The sequence below is a fragment of the Theropithecus gelada genome, chromosome 3, assembly GCF_003255815.1.
Source record: "Theropithecus gelada isolate Dixy chromosome 3, Tgel_1.0, whole genome shotgun sequence".
In the NCBI taxonomy this organism is placed as follows: domain Eukaryota; kingdom Metazoa; phylum Chordata; class Mammalia; order Primates; family Cercopithecidae; genus Theropithecus; species Theropithecus gelada.
In genome coordinates, this window is record NC_037670.1 from 12,338,359 (window position 1) to 12,353,364 (window position 15,006).

General features: G+C 47.3%; 1 pseudogene; it reads right to left on the reverse strand.

Annotated features, from left to right (window-relative positions):
* Positions 1 to 5,812: 5,812 nt before the first annotated feature.
* Positions 5,813 to 5,984, reverse strand: LOC112620628 (annotated as a pseudogene).
* Positions 5,985 to 15,006: the final 9,022 nt, after the last annotated feature.

Genomic DNA, 15,006 nt, shown 5'->3' on the forward strand with positions numbered 1-15,006 from the left:
CTCTGGCCACAGTAAATCCAGAGTTTGGCCACAGACACTATATTTGCTGCAAGGAGGGAGGATGGTACCAGAAGACACTGGAGTTGGGAGGACCAACCCCCAGGACCCTAACCCACTGTGCCCAGATGGGAAACTGGTAACCTGGCCAAGGAGAGTGGTTTAGTGATCCCACTGAAACTGCCTTTGCGAAAATTATGACAGAGGCTGGGCGCAGTGGCTCACACCTGTAATCCCAGCACTTTGGGAGGCCAAGGTAGGTGGAGTGCTTGAGGTCAGGTGCTCAAGACCAGCCTGGCCAACATGGCAAAATCCGTCTCTACTAAAACTTAGCTGGATATGGTGGCGGGTGCCTGTAATCCCAGCTACTCAGGAGGCTGATGCAGGAGAATCACTCGAATCTGGGAGGTGAAGGTTGCAGTGAGCTGAGATTGCCCCACTGTACTCCAGCCTGGGTGACAGAGTAGGACTCTGTCTTTTTTTTTTTTTTTTTTGAGACAGAGTCTCGCTCTGTCGCCCAGGCTGGAGTGCAGTGGCCGGATCTCAGCTCACTGCAAGCTCCGCCTCCCGGGTTCACACCGTTCTCCTGCCTCAGCCTCCCGAGCAGCTGGGACTACAGGCGCCCGCCACCTCGCCCGGCTAGTTTTTTGTTTGTTTGTTTGTTTGTTTTTAGTAGAGATGGGGTTTCACCAGGTTAGCCAGGATGATCTCGATCTCCTGACCTCGTGATCCGCCCGCCTCGGCCTCCCAAAGTGCTGGGATTACAGGCTTGAGCCACCGCGCCCGGCCGACTCTGTCTTAAAAAAAAAAAAAAAAAAAAGAAGTTATGACAGTGAGTAAAACCTGGCATAGGAAAATGATGGCAGTAAAGTAATGTAATCTAGCCGACTTCATCTTGCTTCTAGCCTCTAAACTGTCCTTGTTCATTCCCGGGCATAGGCTAGATTAACTTGTGGAGGAATTTAGTTTATGGTTTAACCTTAAAGCAAGGATGATAATAGCCCTTCCCAAAACTACCCCCTCTTTGTTCTGGGACTAAACTGCCTTTGTAAAACTAATGACAAGTCACAAGATTAGGATTATGGGGATGTCTGAACTCTGCTAAAATGAAGCTAAAAGTTCAGCCATTGAGCTGCGTGTGGTGGCTCACACCTGTAATCCCAGCACTTTGGGAGGCCGAGGGGGGCAGATCCCACGAATTTGGGAGGTAGAGGCTGCAAATTCAAGTAATTCTCCTGCCTCAGCCTCCCGAGTAGCTAGGATTACAGGCGTGCATCACCATGCCTGGCTAATTTTTGTACTTTTAGTAGAGACGGGGTTTCACATGTTGGTCAGGCTGGCGTCGAACTTCTGACCTCATGATCCACCCGCCTCGGCCTCCCCAAGTGCTGGAATTACAGGCGTGAGCCACTGCGCCTGGCCTCTTGAAAGTATTCTTACTAGGTATAGAATTCTAAGTTGATAGTTTTTTTTTTTTTCAGCATATGAATAAGATTCCATTGTCTTCTGGCTTCAAGGTTGCTGTACAGAAGACTGAGCTTGATCTGTCAGGCCTTTAATTTCTTTTTCTGTTGTTGCTTCAAGACTTCCTGTTTCGTTAATATTCTAAAGCTTCACCAGGATGTTTCTGGGCATAGATTTCTTTGTATTTACCATGCTTGGGATTCCTTGGCTTCTCAAAGCTGATAAGGTCTCTTCTCAATCTGGGAAACTTGCCAGTTATTATCTCTTTACGTATTTTCTCTTCCCCCATTACCTCTTTTCTCCAGGAACTGCAATTAAATAGAGGTTAACCCTTCCCTTTCTATTCTCCATGTGTTTTTAACTACTCTTCCATATTTTCTGTCTCATAGCTGCTCATGAAGCATGTGGTGAGTTTCTTCTGTTCTCTCAGTTTACAGATTCTCTCTTCAGCTCTGTCTGATCTGCCACTAAAACCTCCTAATAAGGTTTTGTTTTTTGTTTTTTGTGTTTTTTTTTTTTTTGAGACAGAGTCTTGCTCTGTGGCCCAGGTTGGAGTGCAGTGGCACGATCTCAGCTCACTGCAACCTCCGCCTCCTGGGTTCACACCATTGTCCTGCCTCAGCCTCCCGAGTAGCTGGGACTACAGGTGCCTGCCACCACACCCGGTTAATTTTCCTTTGTACTTTTTTGGTAGAGACGGGGTTTCACTGTGTCAGCCAGGATGGTCTCGATCTCCTGACCTTATGCTAATAAGTTTTTTAATAAACAAATCTACATTTTAACAAGTTCTTGGATACACACATGTATTTATTACTGAAAATGGAAATAACATATCAAAATATCCTCCTCTCGCTGTTCAAGTTTGTTGGGGTTCTTTTGTTTGTTTTTTGAGACTGAGTCTCATTCTTTTGCCCAGGCTGGAGTGCAGCGGTGCCATCTCGGCTCACTGCAACCTCCACCTCCCAGGTTTAAGCGGTTGTCCTGCCTCAGCCTCCTGAGTAGCTGCGATTACAGACATGCACCACCATGCCTGGCCAATTTTTGTATTTTTATTAGAGACTAAAAATAGTTTCACCACATTGGCCAGGCTGGTCTCAAATTCCTGACCTCAAGTGATCCGCCCGTCTTGGCCTCCGAAAGTGCTAAGATTGCAGGCACGAGCCACTGCACCCAGCCTCACTATTCAAGTTTTTTTAAAGGTAAAGACACATCTAGCTGCATGTACCCTTCTCTAATGTTATGCTTTATCCAAACTACCCAATGTAAACTCATTTTATATATTCCTTCCACATAAATTTCTTTACTTCAAGTGTTTGATGTTAGGTCTGCTCTCTTTCATTCTTTTTTTTTTTTTTTTTTTTGAGACGGAGTCTCGCTCTGTCACTCAGGCTGGAGTGCAGTGGCCGGATCTCAGCTCACTGCAAGCTCCGCCTCTCGGGTTCACGCCATTCTCCTGCCTCAGCCTCCCGAGTAGCTGGGACTACAGGGGCCCGCCACTGCGCCCGGCTAATTTTTTTGTATTTTTAGTAGAGACGGGGTTTCACCGTGTTAGCCAGGATGGTCTCAATCTCCTGACCTTGTGATCCGCCCACCTCGGCCTCCCAAAGTACTGGGATTACAGGCGTGAGCCACCACGCCCGGCAGGTCTGCTCTCATCTCATTGACTTCAGGATTCTAAACCATACATGTAATCCATGAGAACTTGTACTACCTGGATACAAATCAAAAACTAGAACTGAGATATACCAAAGCATCAAATTACAAAGAGGAACAAAGGAAAAAAAAAAAAAAACCAACTTAGGTCATCAAAATCATATTTTGAGTTATTAAAAATTATTGGATTTTGGCTGGGTGCAGTGGCTCACGCCTATAATCCCAGCACTTTGGGAGGCCGAGGTGAGCGGATCCTGAGGTCGGGAGTTTGAAACTAGCCTGGGTAACATGGTGAAACCCCATCTCTACTAAAAATACAAAATTAGCCAGGCGTGGTGGCGTGCACCTGTAATCCCAGCTACTCAGGAGGCTGAGGCAGAAGAATCGCTTGAACCTGGGAAGCAGAGCTTGCAGTGAGCCAGGATTGTACCACTGCACTCCAACCTGGGTGACAGAGTGAGACTCGTCTCTAAACAATAGCAATAAAAATAAAAATTATTGGATTTATGCTTTCACTTAGAGTAAAAAAGCCACAAGAGGCTGGGCATGGTGACTCACACCTGTAATCCCAGCATTTTGAGAAGCCAAGGCAGGAGGATCGTTTGAAGCCAGGAGCTCAAGACCAGCCTGGGCAACCTAGCAAGGCCCCCATCTCTACAAAAAGTGCAATAAAATTAATAAATAAAATAAATCCACAAGAGACTCCTACCATAAAAAGAAGAAAAAGCTGGGTAATCTATAAATTTTGGCATTTCCTGAGCCCATCAGAAATCTAGGCTTCAAGGAAACCAAGTGAACTGAGGTCCAAAGAGTGACTGTGCCCTCTCAGGAGAGACAGGACACATGAAAACTTCCACCTTTGTCAGAGCACAGGAGAAGAAGTGGCCACCAAAAAAGCAGGTGACAGGAAAACAACATTTTAATGAATTCTTAGAGGCTAGAAGTGGGCCAGCATGACAACTTAGAATCCCCCTGGGTACATCAGGATCTAGCAGACCCCAAGTTCACTCGCAATCTCTTTTCCACCTCTTGGTGCTCATGAGAAAGACTGGAGGTAAAAGAGACAGGAAAGCCGGGCGCGGTGGCTCAAGCCTGTAATCCCAGCACTTTGGGAGGCCGAGGCGGGTGGATCACGGGGTCAGGAGATCGAGACTATCCTGGCTAACATGGTGAAACCCCGTCTCTACTAAAAATACAAAAAACTAGCCGGGCGTGGTAGCGGGCGCCTGTAGTCCCAGCTACTTGGGAGGCTGAGGCGGGAGAATGGCGTGAACCCGGGGGGCGGAGCTTGCAGTGAGCCGAGATCGCGCCACTGCACTCCAGCCTGGGAGACACAGTGAGACTCCGTCTCAAAAAAAAAAAAAAAAAAAAAAAAGAGACAGGAAAGAGGCTCCCTCAGTGGTTCACGGGCATAAACCCCTTCTTACCTCCTAGAACCTTGTCTCACAAGAAGCAGAAGGACTTAAGCCTCAGGGGAAGGGGCAGGAATCCTTCCCATCCCCAGGGGACAGGCAAAGGTTCACTCCTGGTGGAAGTAAGGGCATAAGTAAGACCATCTAGTTCTGGGGGAGGGATAGGAACCTGCCCCTCATTACACGGTGAGGGAGGGTTGAAGCAAAATCTGCTCCCTTGGGAGGGGCAGGAAATACCGCCGGCTAAATCATAAGCTTTGCACCTGTAAACCAAAAATAAAATTCTAAGCCCCCCAACCTACTAAACGGATCCCTTCTCGCCAAGGGCATTCCAAAGTAAACCTGCAAAACTAGTTCGGGCCATGATGGGAAGGAGGGTTGGACATGCCTCATTCTGCCCTCATCTTTTCGGAATTCAGGCACAACTGGCCAGCTTTCACATCAACACAGAGATCTTAAGACTGACAAAACAGACTCTTTGTAGCAATAAGATACCAAATTCCAACCTGACTGAAGTATAGTATCACATGACAGAGCAGGTCATGAAAGAAACAGAAGTATTTTAGCCCAAAATAAATTTTTCTTTGACATATTTTGAAACGGCCCTGCAAAGCTGCCTCTTGTCAGGTAAAGTCTACACTCTGTAGAGCGTCCCCTTCCCTTTCCAGGTCTTCTCCTGATTCAGGAGAGATTTAACCAACAGTCTGGCACCTTTCTAAGTCTGATGAGAAACATTTACTATCTATTCTCTCTGAAGCCTTCTTCTCTCTGAAGTTAACCAAGATTGTGCCACTGCACTCTAGCCTGGGCAACAGAGTGAGACTCTGTCCAAAAAAAAAAAAAAAAAAAAAAAAGTGGTCTCCACAACCCCTTATCTTTTTTAAAACTGTTTATTTTATGTACAAAAAGCTATCATGGTGTTTTTTTTTTTTTTTTTTTTTTTTTTTTTTAAGACGGAGTCTTGCTCTGTTGCCAGGCTGGAGTGCAGTGGTGTGATCTCGGCTCACTGCAACCTCTGCCTCCCGGGTTCAAGCGATTCTCCTGCCTCAGCCTCCTGAGTAGCTGGGATTACAGGCACGTGCCACCACGCCCAGCTAATTTTTGTATTTTTAGTAGAGATGGGGTTTCACCATGTTGGCCAGGTTGGTCTCTATCTCCTGACCTTGTGATCTGCCCGCCTCAGCCTCCCAAAGTGCTGGGATTTCAGGCGTGAGCCACCGCGCCCGGCCGCTATCGTGGTTTTTCACTGGGTAGATGTCTTGGATAATCCTTTCAAGGAAGATCAATTAGTGCAACTTAATGAAACCGATATCTGTCCTATACTGACGGAAACACTGGCGGCACATTATTGAGGGCATATTTCCGGATCAGACCATGCTGGTTTGGGCAGATACGACAAGAACGAGAACCCTGGCCGAATATTCACTGGTGGCTCTAGTACAGCTGCTGGTGACCCATCTTGCTCTCAGAAGTGCGAGGTAAAAGGTCACAACCTCTTATCTTTAAACCAGACATGCCTTTCTGTTGATTCCAGGTCTTTAGATCATAATTTTACTCTTTCAACCAATTTCCAGTCAGAAAATCTTGGAATTCACCTATGATCTGGAAGTCCCCCCACCCCGCACCCCAAATTGTTCCACCTTTCCTGACTGAACTAATGTACACCTTACGTGTATTGATTGACGTTTGCCTGTAACTTCCGTCCCTCTAAAACGTATAAAATTGGCCGCAGGGGTTCACGCCTGTAATTCCGGCACTTTGGGAGGCCGAGGCGGGCGGATCACTTGAGGTCAGGAGTTTGAAACCAACCTGGCCAACATGGTGAAACCTCGTCTCTACTAAAAATACAAAACTTAACGGGCATGGTGGCGAGCACCTGTAATCCCAGCTACTCAGGAGGCTAAGACAGGAGAATCACTTGAGCCCAGGAGGCATAGGTTGCAGTGAGCCGAGATTGTGCCACTGCACTCCAGCCTGGGCAACAGAGCAAGACTCCCTCTCGAAAAAAAAAAAAAATGGCCAGGGGTGGTGGCTCACGCCTGTAATCCCAGCACTTTGGGAGGCCAAAGCAGGAGGATCACTTGAGGCCAAGAGTTCAAGACCAGCCTAGCCAACATGGTGAAACTTCGTCTCTAATAAAAATACAAAAATTAGCCAGACATGGTAGCGCACACCTGTAATCCCAGCTATGTGGGTGGCTGAGGCACAAGAATTGCTAGAGCCTGGGAGGCAGAGGTTGCAGTGAGTGCCACTGCACTCCAGCCTGGGCAACAGAACGAGACTCTGCCTAAAATAAAATAAAATGTATAAAAGCTATAAACCAACCACCTTGGGCACCTGTTCTTAGGACTTTGAGGGGCTATGTCATGAGCCTTGGTCACTCATATTTGGCTCAGCATAAATCTCTTTAAATATTTTAGAGTTTAACTCTTTTTGTCAACACACCAGTTGGCAATGATCAGTAGTCTACCTGAAACTGCCTTTGCGAAAATTATATCACTGAGAAAAATTACAATAGTAAGCAGAGTTAACACCCTCCGCCTCCACCATCTTGCCTTTCCCTTGATTATTTGGGGGCTACTGGGCCAAGCTAACTTTGGAAGACATTTTAGGTTATCATTTAAATGGTAATAGGCCTTGCCTGAAACTCCTCTCCTCCCGCAAGCCTTTTGTAAAGCCAGTGGGAGGCCATCAGGCTTGGAGGAGGAGAGGAACTTCAGCCCTAAGATTGGCCTTTTGAGATGTCTTTGAAGGATTTTTGCATGTCAGACATTCATGACTCCACCTGAACCCTCCTGAATCCCCCACCAAACCCACCCCTGTGTCCCTGCCCAGAAGCAATTCTGCCTGCAGGAGGACAGCTTGGACTCCTATCATTTCATCTCCGCCCCAACCAATCAGCAGCAAGCACCTATTACCTGGCCACCCTCATCCCCTTGTGGAGTCCTAATTAGGGAAAGGGAGTCGGGCCGGCAGAACCAAAGGAAAGCAAAAAGAGAAAGCAGATAAGCAACAAGTCTGTCTTTCTTCATGGTCCAGGACACACAGCCCTCCTGCGCAAGTAACTCAAAATCTTTCCTGCACCCAGGTATCACCAGACACCTGCAAGTCAGTGCACTGCAACCTTGATGTTATCAGTACTACATAAAGCCCTCTTCAACAGACAGCATAAACACTACCCTCTAAAATCTCAAGCAAGCCTTTGTTTTTTTGCAGTCAGTTTCTCTTCTGCTGGTAGCCCGTTATCTCTCCGGCAACGTATTTTCCTTCTTTGTCTAATAAATCTGCCTTCCTTTACTTAAAACTGTCTTTTTTTTTTTTGAGACGGAGTCTCGCTCTGTCGCCCAGGCTGGAGTGCAGTGGCCGGATCTCAGCTCACTGCAAGCTCTGCCTGCCGGGTTTACGCCATTCTCCTGCCTCAGCCTCCTGAGTAGCTGGGACTACAGGCGCTCGCCACCTCGCCTGGCTAGTTTTTTGTATTTTTTTAGTAGAGACGGGGTTTCACCGCGTTAGCCAGGATGGTATCGATCTCCTGATCTCGTGATCCACCCATCTCGGCCTCCCAAAGTGCTGGGATTACAGGCTTGAGCCACCGCGCCCGGCCTAAAACTGTCTTCACAAATTCTTTTACCCCCACACCACCAGCCGTCGTTTTCCCATGACACTCCTAACATACAAGCTTTGGACAAGATGATTTGAGTGCTAACTCCATCTCCCATGTGGTATGGCCAGCCTTATGTCTATTAAACTCTTTCTCTACTACAATGCCATGGTGTTTCTGTACGCAGCCAGCAAGAAGAACCTCTCAGGTGGTTACACATCCTCCTGCCCTCATTTCCAAGCTAGCTGCTGCCGAAGGAGAGCTAGAGGCAAAGCTGAATGCCCGGGTGGAGGGGAGGACAGCTGCTTGCACTCAGAAGCCTGCACTGATACAGAGAGGTCAGCCACCATGGGAGTAGGGATGAGAAATCCTGTCCTGCCAAAGACCGCCCCCCCATCCAAAGACATAAGAAAAAGTTTGGCTGCCACGGACAGATATGCTGAGAAATTCCATCCCCAAGACCCAGGAGCAAAGACCTTGCCTGAGACAGAGACTAGCCCTGGAAAAATGGAATACCTTGTCTCTGTCAGAGGCAGGTGAACCAGAGCAACTCCATCTTGAATAGGAACTGAGCAAAATGAGGCTGAGACCTACTGGGTGCATTCTCAGATGGTTGAGGCATTCTCAGTCACAAGATGAGATAGGCGGTCAGCACAAGATACAGGGCATAAAGACCTCGCTGATAAAACAGGTTTTGTAGCAGGACAAGTCTCAGACAAAACTCCTCAGACACCGAGTTAAAGAAGAAAGGGCTTTACTCTGCGGGAGCTTCAGCAAGACTCACGTCTCCAACAACCGAGCTCTCCGCGTGAGCAATTCCTGTCCCTTTTAAGGGCTCACAACTCTAAGGGGGTGCACGTGAGAGGGTCGTGATCGATTGAGCAAGCAGGGGGTACATGACTGGGGGCTGCATGCACCGGTAATTAGAATGGAACAGAACAGGACAGGGATCTTCACAGTGCTTTTCCATACAACGTCTGCAATCTATAGATACCATAACTGATTAGGCCAGGGGTCGATCTTTAATGACCAGGCCCAGGGTGTGGCTCCAAGCTGTCTGCTTGTGGATTTCATTTCTGCCTTTAAGTTTTTACTTCTTCTTTCTTTGGAGGCAGAAATTGGGCATAAGACAATATGAGGGGTGGTCTCCTCCCTTAGTTTCAGTAAAGAAGCCGGCCAAAACCCATCAAAACCAAGATGGCGACGAGAGTGACCGCAGGTCGTCCTCACTGCTACAGTCCCACCAGCGCCATGACAGTTTACAAATGCCACGGCAACGTCAGGAAGTTACGCTATATGGAGGCATGAATAATCCACCCCTTGTTTGACGCGTAATCAAGAAATAACCATAAAATTCGCCAACCAGCCACCCTCGGGGCTGCTTTGTCTATGGAGTAGCCATTCTTTTATTTCTTTATTTTCCTAATAAACTTGCTTTCACTTTACGGACTCACCCTGACCTTTCCTGTAACACCTCTACCATAAACCTCGCACCAAGTAACCCACAAGAGCAGTCCCAAGCTATTGGCAGGGTGGGGAAAGCAAGAACATGGGAAGAGATCTCGCTTTGAGAGCCCCCAACTAAATGGGGGTTTCAGTAGCAGAGCAGCTAGTAACCCTGCTTTAATGGGAAATGAAGGGCGTGGTGTTTGCAGTGTCTCCTTCATGGGATGCTTCTTTTGTTAGCAGCAGCGAATCCATACGGGTCTGCAGCAATTCAATTCTTGCCTCTTCGAAGGAAATAATTCATCTGAGGGGCATAAGGCAGAGTGAGAGACTGAGGCAAGGTTTTGAGCAGGAGTCAGAGTTTATTAAAAAGTTTTTATAACAGGAATGAGGCCGGACGCGGGACAGCTCATGCCTATAATCCCAGCACTTTGGGAGGCCGAGGTGGGCAGATTGCTTGAGGCCAGGAGTTCAAGACCAGCCTGGCTAACATGGTGAAACCCCCCTCTCTACCAAAAATATAAAAATTAGCTGGGGCCGGGCATGGCGGCTCATGCCTGTAATCCCAACACTTTGGGAGGCTGAGGCAGGCAGATCACGAGGTCAAGAGATTGAGACCATCCTGGCCAAGATGGTGAAACCCCGTCTCTACTAAAAATACAAAAAAAAAAAATTAGCTGGGCATGGTGGTGTGTGCCTGTAATCCCAGCTACTCGGGAGGCTGAGGCAGGAGAATTGCCTGAACCCAGGAGGCAGAGGTTGCAGTGATCCGAGATCATGCCACTGCCCTCCAGCCTGGCAACACAGTGAGACTTCATCTCAAAAAAAATTAACTGAGTGTCCTGGTGGGCATGTGTAATCCCAGCTACTTAGGAGGCTGAGGCAGGAGAATCACTTGAACCTGGGAGTTGGAGGTTGCAGTGAGCTGAGATCTCTCCACTGCACTGCAGCCTGTGCAACAGAGCAAGACTCCATCAAAAACAAAACCAAAAATAAATACCACTTAAACTCTGCCATGTTGCCTCTTAGCGCACATGCTTGAAACCACTTACCCAACTCCTGAGATCTTATCGGGAAGCGGCTGATCACCAGCCTCAGGTGTTTTCTATCTATTGGGAAACTGCCTTTCCCTGGCGCCAGCTACAACCAATTATTATTTTAGAAAGACAGTTTAACAACCACCTGACCACCACCTAGTTGTCACTTGACATTCCTGGGGAAGGGAACAGGGCATCCTCTCCTACCCTGCTCATGTCTGCCTAGATATCTACTTTAACATAACCAGCCACAGCAGGCCCAAGATACTGGGGAGTGGGGCAAGCAAGAACATGGAGAGACACCCTGCTTTAAGAGCTACATGGGCGTCTCAGTAGCAGAGTGGCTAGCAAACCTGCTTTAAGGAGAAATGAAGGGAAGCTGGGCGTAGTGTTCACAGCAGGCTTTTCACAGGATACTTATTTACCAGGTGGATGGCCTAATGCTTAGGGATCCCTAAAGATTCCTCACTCGAGAAACTTGCTTATATCGGCAGATGCCCTCGTGGCTTTTGTGTGACCCACCATGTCCAGTTTATGCCTGCTGGATGGTCTCTGTGGCTCTGGGAGCCCAATCTTGTGTTCCCCCAGCACCCCAGGGAAAACCCAGCCTCAGATTTCCCCTGGTTCTTCAGATGGAAGTCGCAAATTCAGGAAAGCACTTTTACTGGAAACAGGTCCTGATCCAGTCCCCAGGAGAGGGTTCTTGGATCTTGTGCAAGAAAGAATTTGGAAGGGCCGGGCGCGGTGGCTCACACCTGTAATCCCAGCACTTTGGGAGGCCAAGGTGGGTGGATCACGAGGTCAGAAGATCAAGACCATCCTGGCTAACATGGCAAAACCCCGTCTCTACTAAAAATACAAAAAATTAGCTGGGCTTGGTGGCGGGCACCTGTAGTCCCAGCTACTCTGGAGGCTAAGGCAGGAGAATGGTGTGAACCCGGGAGGTGGAGCTTGCAGTGAGACGAGATCGCACCACTGCACTCCAGCCTGCGCGACAGAGCGAGATCCCGTCTCAAAAAAAAAAAAAAAGAATTTGGAGTGAGTCCACAGAGTGAAGTGAAAGCAGGTTTATTACAGAAATAAAGAAACAGGAGAATGGCTACTTCACAGAGCAGCCCCGATGGCTGCTGGTTGGCTATTTTTGTTTCGTTTTGTTATTTTTTGGTCTTTGTTTGTTTGTTTGTTTGTTTTGTTGGTTGGCTATTTTTGTTTCGTTTTGTTTTTTATTTTTTGGTCTTTTTTTGTTTGTTTTGTTGGTTGGCTATTTTTTAATGGTTATTTATTGATCATATGCTAAAGAAGGGGTGGATTATTCATGAGTTTTCCAGAAAAGGGATAGGAATGTCCCAGAACTGAGAATTCCTGCCCGTTTTAGACCATATAGGGTAACTTCTGGGCATTGCCGTGGCATTTGCAAACTGTCACAGCACTGGTAGGAGTGCCATTTAGCAAGCTAATGTATTATAATTAGCATATTATGAGCAGTGAGGACAGCCAGAGGTCACTCTTGTTGCCATCTTGGTTTTGGCGAGTTTTGGCCAGCTTTTTTTTGAGATGGAGTCACTCTGTCGCCCAGGCTAAAGTGCAATGGCGCAATCTCAGCTCACTGCAGCCTCCACCTCCCGGGTTCAAGTGATTCTCCTGCCTCAGCCTCCTGAGTAGCTGGGATTACAGGGGTCCACCACTACGCCAGGCTACTTTTTTGTATTTTTAGTAGAGACGGGGTTTCTCTATGTTGGCCAGGCTGGTGTCAAGCTCCTGACCTTGTGATTCGCCTGCCTCGGCCTCCCAAAGTGCTGGGATTACAGGCATGAGCCACCGCACCTGGCCATGGCTGGCATTTTTTTTTATTGCATTCTGTTTTATTAGGGTCTTTGTAACCTGTATCCTGTGACGTCCTATCTCATCCTGTGACTAAGAATGCCTAACCTCTTGGGATGCAGCCCAGCAGGTCTCAGCTCATTCTACCCCACTCAAGATGCGGTCGCTCTGGTTCAAATGCTTCTGACACCATCACAACAGGAAACAAATTCAAAGATTTCTTTCTATTATCATTATCATTATTTTATAGAGATGGAGTCTCACCACGTTGCCCAGGCTGGTCTTGAACTCCCGGGCTCAAGTGATCCTCCTGCCTCGGCCTCCAAAAGTGCTGGGATTAAAGAAATGAACCACTGTGCCTGGCCCCAGAGATTTTTTACAGACAATAAATAAGTGCCTTCTAGGTATGGAGGGCACCATGAGTCAGGAGGGCACCGTGAGTTGGGAGAGCAATCCTCCATCCCCAGATCAAGTAGAGAGAGAGAGAGAATCGGAGTAGAGTGAAGTGGAGAAAGCATGTAGCAACTAGCAATACATATAGAGAGAGGGGAATACAGTGCCAGTCACTTGAAGTTCAAGGGCAGATGTCTAAATGCTCCATTTAAAGAAAGTGGTGGGGGCTGGCGCGGTGGCTCACGCCTGTAATCCCAGCACGTTGGCATGCTGAGAGGCCGAGGCGAGTGGATCACTTGAGGAGAGGAGTTCGAGACTTGAAGTCAGGAGTCCGAGGCTTGGGCAACAGAGCAAGACTCTGTCTCAGAAAAAAACAAAAACAAAAACAAAAAAAAAAAACCTCGTGAAGGTAGAGAGTTTGAGACCTGGCCAGCATGGTGAAACCCCGTCTCTACTAAAAATATAAACATTAGCTGGGCATGGTCACTTGTGCCCGTAGTCCCAGCTACTCAGGAGACTGAAGCAGGAGAATTGCTTGAACCTGGGAAGTGGAGGTTGTAGTGAACCGAGATCGCACCATTGCACCCCAGCCTAGGCAACAGAGCGAGACTCGGTCTCAAAATAAAGGAAGGAAGGAAGGGAGGAAGGGAGGAAGGGAGGAAGGGAGGAAGGGAGGAAGAGGCGGGAATTCAGGGAGCCCAGCCTGCCAGGTGGGAGAGGCGCCTCTAAGTTCATACTCTGGCTACCAGCTTGGCCCATGTGGATGTGGTGATCTACTTCTAAAGTCTAGCCTGCAACCTTTGGTCTGTTGTTCCTAACACCACAGACCTAGGCATGAGACCTTGTGCATATTCCAACGGATATCGTTCGAATGGTGTAGATATTAAAGGCTATCAGAGAAGTCTGGGCTACGTGCTGTGCTGAGTAAGGCCTTGGATGAGCATAAACAGTTGAAGAATATGAAGGCACCCAGTGTGACCTGAAATCCCACATACAGTCACCCACTCCACCGCCTACGGTGGGGCCAAGGGAACAGATCAATTCTGGACCTAGAGCAGAGTGGAATGACGCTGTCACTCACTGGCATGGCTTCTAGATTGGCTTGCACATTGCCAGAGTTTCTTTTAGGGATGGATGTGAGGGGGTGTACATTTGAGCAGAGAGCAAGCAGCATACTAAGATCATAGCCTATGCAGGCAGGGAGTTCAGAAAGAAAAGTAGAAATGTCCTGTGTCCATTTGTGTCTCAGGAGAGGCAAATCCACGGGCGTGACTTGAGTTTGCTACCCAAGGAGTGAAGGTTTAGTGTAAGGGGTGAAGTCATCTCCAGTGTCAAGGCCCTGGGTTGGGGTGATGTCGTCTGAGATGATGGCATCTCCAGCAGTGAGATTTTGGGGTGATGTAGTCTGGCATGTGGGATGGGGCTCCTTTCTTCTTCTTCTTCTTTTTTTTTTTTGGAAGCAGGATCTCCCTCTGTCACCCAGGCTGAAGTGGCGCTATCATGGTTCACTGTAGCCTCAACCTCCAGGGGTCAAGCAATCCTCCTGCCTTAGTCTCCCGAGTAGCTGAGACAACAGCCATTCACCACCATGCCCGGCTCATTATTTTTTTTTTTTATAGAGGCAGGGGTCTCACTGTGTTGCCCAAGCTGGTCTTAAATTCCTGGCCTAAAGCAGTCCTCCCACCTTGGCCTCCCAAAGTGCTGGGATTACAGGGCGTGAGCCACCACGTCCGGCCTAGTGCATTTTTTGAAAGGTTAAAGTTAGAACCTACATTGTGGAAGCACAAAACCCAGTGTCCTGTTTTATATTTTTGTTATATGAATTTTGAATTTCCAGTTGAATCAAACTTAGAAAATATATTGTATACTCAATTTGTCTGTTTATATTTATATTAAAATATTATCTATGTATTATATGTATATTATATGTAATACATTATATGTATTATATATACGTATACAAATACATATATACATAAATACATATATACAAATACATATATACATAATACAACTATACGTATTATATTTATATCACGTATATTATGTATGTATATTTTATACATATACATAATTTAGTCACCTTTTATTTTCTCCCTGTACCTACAGGTTTCCTCATTAATCAATAAGTAATCTAGAGCTAACATTATGTTTGTTAGACTTAGTGTTTGCTCAATACTTA